Genomic DNA, 15806 nt, shown 5'->3' on the forward strand with positions numbered 1-15806 from the left:
TGCGGCCTGGATCCCCACTGCCGTGGTTGTGTGTGAGCGACCCCCAGGGCCCCGGGCCGGGTCGCAGGGGAGTGGGAGGGCCTGCAACCCCCTACCCCCTCCTTGACAGGGCCGGCCCGCGCTGGGCCTGTGCTCAAACCCTTGTGCTCAAACCCTTGTGCTCAAACCCTTGTGCTGTTGCCCCACCCCAAACTGAGGGTTGGGCCTGTGCTCAAACCCTTGTGCTGCTGCCCCGCCCTGAACTGAGGGCTGGGCCTGTATTGTATTACCGCTGAATTGCTGCCCCGCCCCAAACTGAGGGCTGGGCCGGTGTTATAACCCCTTTTTTGGTTGCCACCCCACCCTAGGCCGAGGGCTGGGCATCCCAGGACTCCTACAGCCCATCTTTAAAAAAGGAAAGAAGGACAATCTAGGGAACTATAGACCCGTTAGCCTTACCTCAATCCCTGGGAAAATAATGGAGGAAATCCTCAAGGAATCCATTTTGAAGCACTTGGAAGAGGAGAAAGTGATCAAAAGTAGCCAACATGGATTCACCAGGGGCAAGTCCTGCCTGACCAATCTGATTAGCTTCTGTGATGAGGTAACAAGCTCTATGGACATGGGGAAGTCAGTGGATGTGATATACTTTGACTTCAGCAAGGCTTTTGATACGGTCTCCCACAACATTCTTGTCCATAAGTTAAGGAAATATGGATTGCATCCTTGGACTATAAAATGGGTAGAAAGCTGGCTTGATGGTCGGGCCCAACGGGTAGTGGTCAATGGCTCAATATCTGGATGGCGGTCTGTTTCAAGCGGAGTGCTGCAAGGCTCGGTTCTGGGGCCGGTGATATTCAACATCTTTTTTAATGACCTGGATGAGGGACTGGGTTGCACCCTCAGCAAGTTTGCAGATGACACAAAACTAGGGGGAGAGGTAGATATGTTAGGGGGCAGAGAGAGAATCCAGAGGGGCCTGGATAAATTGGAGGACTGGGCCAAAAGAAATCTGATGCAGTTCAGTAAGGAGAAGTGTAGAGTCCTGCCCCTGGGGCGGAAGAATCCTACAGATTGTTACAGTCTGGGGACTGACTGGCTCAGCTGCAGTACGATGGAAAGGGACCTAGGGGCTATGGTGGATGAAAGGCTGGATATGAGTAAACACTGTGCCCTTGTAGCCAAGAAAACTAACGGCATACTGGGTTGCATTAGGAGGAGCATTTCAAGCAGATCTAGAGAAGTAGTTATTCCTCTTTATTCAGCACTGGTGAGGCCACATCTGGAATATTGTGTCCAGTTTTGGGCCCCCCACTATAAAAAGGATGTGGATTTGCTGCAGCAGGTTCATCAAAGAGCAACAAAAATGATGAAGGGTGTGGAGCACAAGACCTATGGGGATAGGCTGAGGGATTTGGGCTTGTTTAGTTTACAGAAGAGAAGACTTAGAGGTGATTTAATAGCAGCCTTCAACTTCCTGAAGGGGAGCTCTAAAAAGAAGGGTGACAAACTGTTCTCAGTGGTGTCAGATGGCAGAACAAGGAGTAATTGTCTGAAGTTGAAGAGGGAAAGGTGTAGGTTAGATATTAGGAACAATTACTTCACCAGGTGGGTGGTGAAGCATTGGAAGACGTTGTCTAGAGAGGTGGTGGATTCTCCATCCCTTGAGGTTTTTAAGTCCCAGCTGGACAAGTTCCTGCCTGGGATGACTTAGTTGGGGTTGATCCTGCTTGAAGCAGGGAGCTGGACTGGAAGACCTCCTGAGGTCCCTTCCAGCCCTATGATTCTGTGATTCTGTGGTTTGGAGGCCAGCGTGGCTAAATTGGAGGTGCTCAGGGAGGTAAAGAGGCAAAGAGATGAGATTTTCCAAGACACTGTACAACAGTCCCACCCCCATTCAGACAGTCCCCATGTTCTGCTAAGGAGGGTGAAAGTTTCCAGGAATGAGAACACCCAACTGGAGCACAGGGAAATAATCCCATAGGTGGGACCCTCCTTCCAGATGATGCTGTGGAGTCCTCTCGCACTGAGGATACCTCTCTTGGGGTTGCAGATCTCTCAAGACAGCTAGATAGATTTATGGGTAATTCTGGGGCAGGAGTTGGTTATTGTAGTACATGTAGGTGTCAGTGACCTAGGGAAGGGCAGGAGAGAGGTCCTGGTGGCCAAATTTAGGTTGCTAAGAAAGAGACTGAAATCCAGGACCTGAATTGTAGCATTCTCTGATTGTGACTCTATAGCTACGTCTACACGGGGAAATCGAAATAAGCTATTTCGATGAATAGCGTCTACACGTCCTCCAGGGCTGGTGCCGTCGACGTTCAACGTCAATGATGGGCAGCACTACATCGAAGTAGGCGTTGCAGGGGAGCGTCTGCACACCAAAGCGGCCCACATCGAAATAAGGGTGCCAGGAACAGCTACACACAGGGTCACAGGGCGGACTAGCACTTCCGGGGCAACAGCAAGCCGCTCCCTTAAACGGCCCCTCCCAGACACACTTGCACTAAACAGCACAAGATCCACAGAGCCGACAACTGGTTGCAGACCTGTGCATGCAGCATGGATCCCCAGCTGCAGCAGCAGCAGAGCCGACAACTGGTTGCAGACCTGTGCATGCAGCATGGATCCCCAGCTGCAGCAGCAGCAGCCAGAAGCCCTGGGCTAAGGGCTGCTGCACATGGTGACCATAGAGCCCTGCAGGGGCTGGAGGGAGCGTCTCTCAACCCCTCAGCTGATGGCCGCCATGGCGGACCCCGCTATTTCGATGTTGCAGGACGCGGCTCGTCTACACATGCCCTACTTTGACGTTCAATGTCAAAGTAGGGCGCTATTCCCATCTCCTGTCGGGGATAGTGACTTCGACGTCTTGCCGCCTTACGTCGATTTCAACTTCGAAATAGTGCTTGCCACGTGTAGACATGGCAGGCGCTATTTCAAAGTTGGCACAGCTACTTCGAAGTAGCCGGCTCGTGTAGACGCAGCTTATGTGAAAGAAAACGTAGAGTCAAATGAAACAAAATAGTAACTGAACTGAACTGTACCACAGAACCCTTTGAGATAAAAGTTCCATGCTCAGGTAATAAGAATATAGCAGTAGGGATACATTATCGACTATCTGATGAGGATAGTGATAACGACTATGAAATGCTAAGATTAGACAGGCTATGAAAATAAAAAAGACTCAGTAACAGTGGGGGATCTCCGCTACCTCTGTATTGACTAGGTACACATCACCTCAGGATGGGATTCAGAGATAAAGTTCCTCGACACCTTAAATGACTGCTTCTTGGAGCAGCTGGTTCTGGAGCCCAGCAGGGGAGAGTCCATTCCTAATTTGGTCCTAAGTGGAGTGCAAGACGTGGTCCAAGAGGTGAGGACAGCTGGACCACTTGGAAATATACTTGAATCTAACATCCATGTGGTAGGAAAAAGCATCTCAGCAGCCCAATGCTGTGACATTTTGTTTCAGAAACGGGAACTACACAAAAATGAGGAGATTAATTACACAGAAAGTAAAGGTGCACTGACAAAAATATAGTCCCTATAAGCTGCGTGGAAAATTCCAAAAACACCATAATTGGGGCCCAATTTAAATGTATGCTCCAGATTAAAAAAAAACATATTAAGAAAACCCAAAATGTCCCTCTGTGGCTTAACAACCAAACAAAAGAAGTAGTGAGAGATCAAATGGCATCATTTAAAATATGGAAGTTAAATACTAGTGAGGAAAATAGAAAGGAACATAAATTGTGTCAAATGATGTATAAAAATATAATTAGGAAGGCCAAAAAAGGAATTTGAAGAACACCTTACCAAACACTAATAGAGTAATATCAAGAAAAAATTAAGTACCTTAGGATCAGGAAACCTGCTCAATAATCATTAGGGCCAGTGAATGATCGAGATGCTAAAGGAGCACTCAAGAATGATAAGGAGAAGTTATGGAGAAGTTAAATGAATTTGTTGCATCAGTGCTCATGGCTGAGGATGTTAGGAAGATTCCCAAATCTGAGCCGTTATTTTTAGGAGACAAATCTGAGGAATTGAACCAGACTGAGGTGTCTTTAGAGGAGGTTTTAGAATAAATTGATAAACTTAAATGGTAATAAGTCACCAGGACCAGATGGCATTCACCCAAGAGTTCTGAAAGAATTCATACATGAAACTGTGGAACTACTAACCTTGGTCTGTAACCTATCCTTTAAATCATCTTCTGCACCAAATGAGTGGAGGATCGCTAATGTGATGCCAATCTTTAAAAAGGATTCTAGGGGTCATCCTGGAAATAACAAATTGATGTGTCTCTCATCAGTCCTGGAAAAAGCAGTTGAAAGTACGGTAAAGAAGAGAATTGTCAGACCATGCATGATCAAATTTGTTGGGGAAAAGTCAACATCATTTCTGTAAAGGGAAATCATTCCTTGCTAATCTACTAGAGATCTTTGAGGGGGTCAGTAAGCATGCGGACAGGGAGGATCAAGTGGAGATAGTATTCTTACATTTCCGGAAAGCTTTTCACAAGTTCCCTCACAAAAGGCTGTAAAGTAAAGTAAGCTGCCATGGGATAAGAGGGAAGGTCCTCTCATGGACTGATGCTGGTTAAAAGAAAGTAAAATGGGGGTAGGTATGATGTGTCAGTTTTCAGAGTGGAGAGTGGTAACTTCTGGTTTCCCATAGAAGTCCTAAGCAATCTGGAGAAAGGGGTAAATGACTAGGTGACAAAATTTGCAGATGACACTAAATTCCTCCACATAATAAAGTCCAACACAGATCGTGAGGCACTTCAAAAGGATCTCACAAAAGTAGGTGACTGAGGAACAAAATGTCAGGTGACCTTTAAAGTTGACAAATGAAAGGTAACGCACGACAGAAAACATAATCCTGGACATGCCTACAGAATGATGGGACTAAATCAGCTATTGCCTTTCAAGAGAGATCTTGGAGTCATTGCGGATAGTTCCCTGAAAACATCCTCTCAAAGTGCAGCAGCAGTTAGAAAAGCAAATAAAATGTTAGAAATCATCTAAAAAGTGATAGAGATTAAGACAGAGAACATCTTATTTTCCCTACATAAGTCCATGGTACCCCCACACCTTGTGTAGCGTGTGCAGGTACGAACACCTCATCTCAAGAAAGATATCTCAGAATAGGGAGAAGTTCTGAAAAGGCCAACAAAATGGTGAGGGGTTTGGAAAAGCTGCCATATGAGCAAAGATGAAATGATTGGGACACCTTAGCTTAGAGAAGAGGTGGTGAAGAGGGAATATGATAGAGTTCTATGAAGTTATGTCTCATGCAGAGAAAGTGAATATGGAAAAGCTATTTACTTGTTCCCATAACATAAGAACTAGGGGTCACCAGATGAAATTAAGACAGTAAGATTGATACAAACATCAGGACATATTTCTTCCTGCCACACACAGTCATCCCATGGAACTCCTGGCTACAAGAGGTTGTGAAGACCAGGACTTTAACAGGGTTCAGAAAAAAAGCTAGATAAGTTCCTGGAGGTTAGGTCCATCAACAGCTATTCATCAGGATGGGCAGTGCAACAGAAAGCTAGCTCCAAGAGAGAGGCAACACCTGGCAGAGGTACAGAGGGCTATCTCAGGGCAGCAAGGAACAGCTGAGCTGGGGAGGCAGCCAAGGAGGGGCTGCTACAAGCTAAGTCGGGCCAGCTGAGCAGACTTAAGGCTGCTCTAGGACTGGTTAAAAGGCCTGCTGGGAACCAGTGGAGAGAATAGATGAGGAGGCAGGTGAGAGCAGAGCAGAGCAGAGCAGAGCAAAGAAAGCAAGCAAGCAAGCAAGCAAGCTTCAGATATGTCAGAAGTAGCAAGGGGAGATGAAGAGCACTTACAGGGAAATAATGGAACCTTCCTTTCCCAAGCAATCGGGGGAAGGACTTTCCCCCAGCTCCTTCAGCCCAGGGACATTGGGACAGACTGAGGCTTGGGTCCGTGAGACCCCAGTTGCCTGAGGGGTGCTGAGCAGGGTGAGGAGTCTGAAGCCCAGGAGCAAGGCTGACTCTACCACCACAGGAGGAATGGTGTCCCTGGCCTCTGTTTGTCTGGAGCTGGAAACAGATGACAGGAGAGGGATCACTTGATGATTCCATTTTCTGCTCACTCCTCTGAGGCACCTGGCATTGGCCATTGTCAGAAGGACCTTTGGTCTGAGCCAGTGTGGTGCTTCTTATGGTCTTAAGAGCCTGGGTCTGCATGCTGAGTGGTTATTTCCACAAACAGCTGGTGCAAACTCTGGTGGTCCATTCTGCAAAGTGAATTGCAGAGAACAATTGAAAATATGAAGCAATTATACTCTCCAAATGGAGAGACCTGGAGAAGAGCTAGAAAATATTTTTCCTTTCTTAAGTGCTCTTAAATTTACATTAGTGAGTATTTTCGTAAGCCCAACCATGACAGTCAATGCAGAGCTGGCTGGAGAACTGAGTGTCCATCTCCTGGGACATACCAATATCCCAAGAGCCATCTTCATCCTGAATTCGTCTGAAAAGTTGGAAGGGTGAATGCCCTTATTTCAAACCAGAGAAGTTGATCTGAAATCCAATGGGAAATTGAAAACTTCCATCGCTAGAAATGGTTCCCATGGAAAACATTACTGTAGGTGAAACTGTTTATTCAGAAGAGATTCTGATTTCTCTATTTGTTAGTTGCTATTTGCACTGCCTCCAGCATAGGGAGAAATTGACTCACCATTTGGAATAAGGTAAAGATTCTTGTCACAGGCAGCTGAGTGATATTTAGAAAGCTCTTCAAGGCACCATTGACCTTCAGGAGAACAGACACACAATGAAAGGAGCAGATGTTAGGTGTGGAGAGCTGCGAGGCACATTTTGCTAACAGAGACCAGACTGAACATTTGCATCACAGCTGTAGAGCCTTCACCATAGTAGGTTCCTTGCAAGGGCCTCTCTAATAAGAACAGACCAGTCTGAGCTCACGACACTGATAGGTTTAAGATCCCTACACAAGACCCACTTCAAAACACAACATCTCCCCTCCGAGCCACTGGACAAGGAGGAGGCTGGAGGACAGAAGGGAGTGAAGAAGAGAGAAGAGCCAAGCCATAAATGCCACCACTGACTCAAAGAGTACAACAAGAACAACAGAGTGATGGGAGGGTGCTGAGCAGGTCTGGGGCTCACTTATCACTCTGGTGGGTGTGAAGTAATGATGGGGTCAGAACATCACTGAGTCTGAATTAGCATAATGATATTTAAATTAAGCTCATGATCTCACCCATGATTATTAAACTAGTTAAATTCAGTACGATCGACTCAGAGAATAATAACAATTGTTAAACTAATAGACTGCTGGGTGGGTTTGACTGAATTGGGTAGATGGAGAGATGTAAACACACAGACACACAACCTATGTTTCTCAGACACACAAAGCTTCCCTCCCTATGTCTGGATAATTCAAACAAAGGAACTAGTCACATCATTTTGTTCCAGTTTCAGACCCTAGCACAATGCCAATGGACTCCAGTGGGAGAACGTCTGGGGGCTTCACTCACTCATTTATAGCTTACGTTGCTTAAGAAGAGTTGTCCCATCACGGAGGTGCTGGTGTTGTCTGCTCTGAAGGAAACAGAGGGGTTTTTATTTCACTCATGGGCTTCTGGGACCAAATCCCCAATAGAAATTTCTTGTCATATTCCTCCGGGGAAGAACAACACTGCCTCAGCCTGCACCAAAACAGACTTCATGATGTTGGTTGTTTCATAGGAAATCATAACATCATCCTCGTCATCGTGTGTTTTCTAGTTGAAAATAACCAGAGGTTCACTGACTGGAAAGTCGTTTCATGCTTTTTGTCTGACCCCAGACTGTGGGCCCCAATCTTTTCTCAGCACCATGATGAGAACTCAGGAGCTCTGACTCCCAGTTCCACCTGCTCTAACCATTACACCCCACTGCCCTGCCGGAGCTGGGAACAGACCCCAGGAGCCCGTGCTCCCAGACCCCAAGGCCCTCGCTGTTGGTCCCAAGTTAAATAAACGGGATTTTTTTTTAATCCTTTTTTGGAAAACTTTTTTGATTTCTGTAGATGATGGTATTGTTGGAAAACGAGGGAGAAAAGACGGTTGCAATAATAAACACCTAAGAGAATCCAGCGAGTTTCTCTGTGTTCCTCCTTCTTGTTTGCTTGAAATGTGGGTGCAGGGAATGGGGTGTGTGTGTAGGGGGCTGTGGTTGGGGGTGGGAGTGGTGAAGTCACAGCAGGGTTTGGGTGTGGAGAGCTCAGACCGGGGTGGAGGGCTCAGGGCATAGGGTTTGATGTGTGGCAGGGTCCAGCCAGAGGATGGGGGTGGGAGAGCAGGGGTGGTAGGTGAGAAGGTTGGGAGCTCTCAGAGGGTTTACCAGGGGCAGCCACAGTAGAGAATGTGGAGCTGGTCCATGGGTGGCTCAGGGCTGTGCTTCTTGGCCCTGGCATCTCCTCAGGTGGAAGTGTCCAAGCCGCGGCTCCTGATACCAGTGACTGCCAAGGCAGGTGGTGCCAACAGTGTGTCCTCGGATTGGGCTGAGCCTGCTCCACAGACCAGCTCCTCAGGGGGTCCAAATGCTCAGAGATCAGTTTACAGAGTGGGGGCGGTGCTGCCTCTGCGGAACGAGTGTCTCACACCCCTCGAGGTGGATGGGAGAAAGGCCACGGGGTTCTGGGACACAGGCGCTGACGTGACGCTGGCCCGGCCTCGGGTGGTGGCACCAGGCTGGATGATGCCCAATTCCCACCTGACTGTAACAGGAATTGACGGGACCCTTTTCAAGGTGCCCATGGCGAGGGTGCACCTGAAATGGGGGAAGAAGGAAGGCCCCAAGGAGGTGGGTGTGCACAGCCATTTGCCTCCGGATGGACTAATGGGGGGTGATTGGGGGCACTGGCCAGGTGAACGCCCAGGTGCCCTGGTCCTGACCCGTAGCCAAAGAAAACGAGGGGTGCGTTCCCCAGATTCGGGGGTACAGGCCCTGCCAAAGCCACGGAAGCCACAGGGGCCGACCTTGAGAGAAAGGGGGCCCCCAAAAACCAGGTCTCACAGGCCAGGGGTGCTGGAGCCAGGCAGGAAAGGGGAAGTGGCTTCCGCCCCTGCCCCAGCTGAAGAGTTCCAGGCAGAGCAGCAGAGAGGCCCCTCCTTGCAGAAGCTGAGGGAACTGGCCAGTCTCAGCCCAGCTCCACAGCTGGGGGAGGGCTGCAGGGAGAGATTCCTGTGGGAAAAGGGATTCCTGTACCGGGAATGGGCTCCCAGATGCAAAGTGGAGCCATGGAAGGTCCAGAGGCAGCTGGTGGTTCCCCAAAAGTACCGGCGCAGGTTGCTGTACCTAGCCCATGATGTCCCGCTCGGAGGACACCAGGGGATCCACCACACCAGGGGAAGGTTGTTACAGAACTTTTTCTGGCCTGGGATCTTTGTGGCTGTCTGTCAATATTGCCTGTCCTGCGATCCCTGCCAGAGGGTGGGGAAGACCCAGAACAAGGGGAAAGCTGCCCTGAGGCCACTGCCCATCACAGAGGAGCCTGTCCAGAAAGTGGCTATGGAGATAGTGGGGCCCTTCAGTAAGGAAACGTGTTCTGGGAAGAAATATATCTTGGTGGTGGTACATTTTGCCACACGATACCCAAATACCACGATACCTGACCTCTATCGAAGCTGACACCGTGGCGGATGCACTGCTGTCCATTTTCAGCAGAGTGGGGTTCCCCAAGGAGGTCCTCAGGGATCAGGGGTCCAACTTCATGTCAGCCCTGCTGCAAAGCTTGTGGGACAAGTGTGGGGTCCGGCACACCTGGGCCACAGCCTACCACCCACAGACCAATGGGCTGGTGGAGAGGTTCAATGGGACTCTGAAGCAGATGCTGAGAACCTTCATGAATCAGCATCCCAATGACTGGGACAAGTACTTACCCCACCTGCTTTTTGCATACAGGGAGGTGCCCCAGGAATCCACGGGGTTCTCCCCATTTGAGCTGCTGTATAGAAGGAGGGTACGGGGACCATTGGACTTGCTCAGAGAAGAGTGGGAGGGGATGGCCTCTCCTGAAGGGGAGTCAGGGTACAGTATGTACTGACCTTCTGGGAAACACTCACCGAGCTCATGGGCCTGGCCAGGGAGAACCTCTCCACGGCCCAAAGGAAGCAAAAGGTCTGGTATGACCGTAACGCCCGGGCCCGAGCCTATGCCACCGGGGACCAAGTGATGGTCCTTATACCTGTGTGGCGGAACAAGCTGCAAGCTGCCTGGGATGGACCCTTCAAAGTCGTCAAACAGCTAAATGAGGTGAATTATGTGGTGGAACTGTCGAACTGGGCCCACAGCCAGCGGGTCTATCATGTGAACATGATGAAACCTTACTGGGACAGAGAGAACTTGGTGCTGGCTGTGTGCAGGCACTGAGAGGGGCAGGGGGATGATCCCTTGGTGGATTTGCTCACAGGGACTGGAGCCGGCTCCTTGCTGGAGTCTATTCCCCTCTCAGACCAGCTGACCCCTGTCCAGCAGACGGAGATCAAGGAGGTGCTGCATTCGCACCAACAGCTGTTCTGTGACAGACCCGGATGCACTGACCTAGCTGTCCACCGAATAGAGACAGGCACCCATGCCCCTATCAAGTGTGTGCCATTCAGAGCCACAGGGAGGACAGCTCAGGACATAGAGCAGGAGGTTGAAGACATGCTGGCTCTGGGGGTGATCCAACCCTCCTCCAGCCCCTGGGCCTCTCCTGTGGTGTTAGTCCCTAAAAAGATGGGTCTGTCAGGTTTTGTGTGGACTATCGCAAGCTTAACGCCATCACTGTATCGGACGCCTACCCCATGCCCAGGCCTGGTGACCTTTTAGACAAGCTGTGGGGAGCCCGTTACCTCACCACCATAGACCTCACCAAGGGGTACTGGCAAGTGCCATTGGATGAGGATACCCGGCTCAAGTCGGCTTTCATCACCCCTGTGGGGCTCTATGAGTTCCTGGTCCTGCCCTTCGGCCTCAAGGGGGCACCCGCTACCTTCCAGCGTCTGGTGGACCAGCTACTGAAAGGGATGGAGAGCTTTGCCCTGGCTTACATGGACGACATTTGCATCTTCAGCCAGACGTGGGAGGACCATGTGTCCCAGGTCAAGCAGGTGCTGGACTGACTTCAGAACGCCAGGCTGACTATCAAGGCAGGGAAGTGCAAGGTGGGGATGGCTGAGGTGACCTACCTGGGCCACAAGGTGGGCAGCAGCTGCTTAAAGCCAGAGCCAGCTAAAGTGGAGGCTGTCAGAGATTGGCCAACACCCCAGACTAAGAAGCAGGTCCAGGCCTTCATTGGGATGGCGGGGTACTACCGGAGGTTTGTGCCCCACTTTAGCTCCATTGCAGCCCCCCCTCACAGAGCTGTGTAAGAAAGCAAAGCCTGACAAGATGGCCTGGACCGAGCAGTGCCAAGAGGCCCTTTGCGCGCTGAAGGAGGCTCCGGTCAGGGCCCCAGTGCTGTCAAATCCAGACTTCGACAAGCCCTTCCTGGTGTTCACCGATGCCTCAGACGTGGGGCTGGGGGCGGTGCTAATGCAGGTGAATGACAAAGGGGAGAAACACCCCATCGTGTACCTGAGTAAGAAGCTGCTGCCCCGGGAGCAGAACTACGCGGCCATAGAGGAGGAATATCTGGCCATGGTGTGGGCACTGGGGAAGCTGCAGCCGTACCTGTTTGGACGGCGTTTCACCGTGTACACCGATCACTCACCCCTGACCTGGCTGCATCACATGAAAGGGGCCAACGCCAAGCTCCCGCGGTGGAGTCTGCTCCTGCAGGACTACGACATGGAGGTGGTCCATGTGAAGGGGAACAACAACACCATAGCTGATGCCCTGTCACGCAGGGAGGGCCCCGAACTTCCCCAGGTCACTGGCTAAGTGACCCCGCTCAGTTCGGTCTGGAAGGGGGGAGAGATGTGTTGGAGTGGGGGGGGTGCAAGTGTGAGTCAGGCTGGATGTGTGTGACAAGCAGAGCAGCTCCCAGAGGCTAAGGATGACCCTGGGGCTATAACCTAGGCCGGCAGGTAACACCTCTGCCCTGAGCACAGAGCAGGGAGGAGCCGAGCTGGGTTTGAATAGGAGGCGGCAGTTAGAAGCTAGGGGGAGAGGGAGCTGGAAGGCAGCCAGCCTGGCGTGGGGGGAAGCTACACCCCAGAGGGGCACCCCTCGGGCTGCTCTCCCCAGGACGGGTTGGAATGACCGTCTCTGCCAGCTGTACTGACCCCTCTGTGCTGAGCTGGGCCTTTGTCGCCTCATAAGACTCATGTTCTACCTGATGGGTAAGAGTCACTCCTGCCTGCGGGTGGGGGGGCAGCGCCTGGGGACCCCTGAACCCTCATCGCACCCCCACCCCAGCAGTAGCTGCATTTACAGTCCAGGTGAGGGGCTGCTGTATAACCGCTCCCTGAGCCCCACCCCAGAGGTAGCTGCATTTCCAGTCCAGGTGAGGGGCTGCTGTATAACTGCTCCCTGAGCCCCACCCCAGAGGTAGCTGCATTTCCAGTCCAGGTGAGGGGCTGCTGTATAACTGCTCCCTGAGCCCCACCCCAGAGGTAGCTGCATTTCCAGTCCAGGTGAGGGGCTGCTGTATAACTGCTCCCTGAGCCCCACCCCAGAGGTAGCTGCATTTCCAGTCCAGGTGAGGGGCTGCTGTATAACTGCTCCCTGAGCCCCACCCCAGAGGTAGCTGCATTTCCCGTCCAGGTGAGGGACTGCTGTATAACCGCTCCCTGAGCCCCACCCCAGAGGTAGCTGCATTTCCAGTCCAGGTGAGGGGCTGCTGTATAACTGCTCCCTGAGCCCCACCCCAGAGGTAGCTGCATTTCCAGTCCAGGTGAGGGGCTGCTGTATAACTGCTCCCTGAGCCCCACCCCAGAGGTAGCTGCATTTCCAGTCCAGGTGAGGGGCTGCTGTATAACTGCTCCCTGAGCCCCACCCCAGAGGTAGCCACATTTCGCTGGAACAGCCTCTGTCATTTTAAACAAGCTGCTGGCGAAGGATACACGAGAAGCAGTAAAGCTTTGTCGGTCAGGGAGATGTGGTTGGGCATCAGCTGGGCGACCCCTGCAGTCCCGGGGCCCCAGAGCGGCAGGTTCGAGCTGTGGGGAGGGGGCAGGACTGGGGGAGCGATTCCGAGCTACCCCAGTCCCACCCAGCAGCAGAGGGACTTCCTGACTCACCGGCTGGGACCTCCTCCCCCAGGCGAAAACTCGCCACCTCAGCCTGCGTCCTACCATGGGGGGGAAAGATCTGTGGGGAGACTGCAGCACAAAGGCCCCCCCTCAGCCTCTACTGCTTCCTCTGTGACCCACACTGCCCCCGACCTCCTCCGCTTCCCCTGTGCCCCACACTGCCCCCGACCTCCTCCGCCTCCCCTGTGCCCCACACTGCCCCCAGCCTCCTCCGCCTCCCCTGTGCCCCACACTGCCCCCGACCTCCTCCGCTTCCCCTGTGCCTCACACTGCCCCCAGCCTCCTCCGCCTCCCCTGTGCCCCACACTGCCCTCGGCCTCCTCTGCTTTTCCTGTGCCCCACACTGGGCCCAGCCTCCTCCGCCTCCCCTGTGCCCCACACTGCCCCCGACCTCCTCCGCTTCCCCTGTGCCCCACACTGCCCCCGACCTCCTCCGCCTCCCCTGTGCCCCACACTGCCCCCAGCCTCCTCCGCCTCCCCTGTGCCCCACACTGCCCCCGACCTCCTCCGCCTCCCCTGTGCCCCACACTGCCCTCGGCCTCCTCCGCCTCCCCTGTGCCCCACACTGCCCCCAGCCTCCTCCGCCTCCCCTGTGCCCCACACTGCCCCCGACCTCCTCCGCCTCCCCTGTGCCCCACACTGCCCCCGACCTCCTCCGCCTCCCCTGTGCCCCACACTGCCCTCGGCCTCCTCTGCTTTTCCTGTGCCCCACACTGGGCCCAGCCTCCTCCGCCTCCCCTGTGCCCCACACTGCCCCCGACCTCCTCCGCTTCCCCTGTGCCCCACACTGCCCCCAGCCTCCTCCGCCTCCCCTGTGCCCCACACTGCCCCCGACCTCCTCCGCCTCCCCTGTGCCCCACACTGCCCCCAGCCTCCTCCGCCTCCCCTGTGCCCCACACTGCCCCCAGCCTCCTCCGCCTCCCCTGTGCCCCACACTGCCCCCGACCTCCTCCGCCTCCCCTGTGCCCCACACTGCCCTCGGCCTCCTCTGCTTTTCCTGTGCCCCACACTGCCCCCGACCTCCTCCGCCTCCCCTGTGCCCCACACTGCCCCCAGCCTCCTCCGCCTCCCCTGTGCCCCACACTGCCCCCAGCCTCCTCCGCTTCCCCTGTGCCTCACACTGCCCCCGAACTCCTCCGCCTCCCCTGTGCCCCACACTGCCCCCAGCCTCCTCCGCCTCCCCTGTGCCCCACACTGCCCCCAGCCTCCTCCGCTTCCCCTGTGCCTCACACTGCCCCCAGCCTCCTCCGCTTCCCCTGTGCCCCACACTGCCCCCGACCTCCTCCGCCTCCCCTGTGCCCCACACTGCCCCCAGCCTCCTTCGCCTCCCCTGTGCCCCACACTGCCCCCAGCCTCCTCCGCTTCCCCTGTGCCTCACACTGCCCCCGAACTCCTCCGCCTCCCCTGTGCCCCACACTGCCCCCAGCCTCCTCCGCCTCCCCTGTGCCCCACACTGCCCCCAGCCTCCTCCGCTTCCCCTGTGCCTCACACTGCCCCCAGCCTCCTCCGCTTCCCCTGTGCCCCACACTGCCCCCGACCTCCTCCGCCTCCCCTGTGCCCCACACTGCCCCCAGCCTCCTTCGCCTCCCCTGTGCCCCACACTGCCCCCAGCCTCCTCCGCCTCCCCTGTGCCCCACACTGCACTCGGCATCCTCTGCCTCCCCTGTGCCCCACACTGCCCCCGACCTCCTCCGCTTCCCCTGTGCCCCACACTGCCCCCGACCTCCTCCGCCTCCCCTGTGCCCCACACTGCCCCCAGCCTCCTCTGCTTTTCCTGTGCCCCACACTGCCCCCAGCCTCCTCCGCTTCCCCTGTGCCCCACACTGCCCCCGACCTCCTCCGCCTCCCCTGTGCCCCACACTGCCCCCAGCCTCCTCCGCCTCCCCTGTGCCCCACACTGCCCCCAGCCTCCTCCGCCTCCCCTGTGCCCCACACTGCCCCCAGCCTCCTCCGCCTCCCCTGTGCCCCACACTGCCCCCAGCCTCCTCCGCCTCCCCTGTGCCTCACACTGCCCCCAACCTCCTCCGCTTCCCCTGTGCCCCACACTGCCCCCAGCCTCCTCCGCTTCCCCTGTGCCCCACACTGCCCTCGGCATCCTCTGCCTCCCCTGTGCCCCACACTGCCCTCGGCATCCTCTGCCTCCCCTGTGCCCCACACTGGCCCCAGCCTCCTCCGCTTCCCCTGTGCCTCACACTGCCCCCAGCCTCCTCCGCCTCCCCTGTGCCCCACACTGCCCCCGACCTCCTCCGCCTCCCCTGTGCCTCACACTGCCCCCGACCTCCTCCGCCTCCCCTGTGCCTCACACTGCCCCCAGCCTCCTTCGCTTCCCCTGTGCCTCACATTGCCCCCAGCCTCCTCCGCTTCCCCTGTGCCCCACACTGCCCCCGACCTCCTCCGCCTCCCCTGTGCCCCACACTGCCCCCGACCTCCTCCGCCTCCCCTGTGCCCCACACTGCCCCCGACCTCCTCCGCCTCCCCTGTGCCCCACACTGCCCCCAGCCTCCTCCGCTTCCCCTGTGCCCCACACTGCCCCCGACCTCCTCCGCTTCCCCTGTGCCTCACACTGCCCCCAGCCTCCTCCGCCTCCCCTGTGCCTCACACTG

This window comes from Carettochelys insculpta, chromosome 32 (genome assembly GCF_033958435.1).
Source record: "Carettochelys insculpta isolate YL-2023 chromosome 32, ASM3395843v1, whole genome shotgun sequence".
NCBI lineage: Eukaryota > Metazoa > Chordata > Testudines > Carettochelyidae > Carettochelys > Carettochelys insculpta.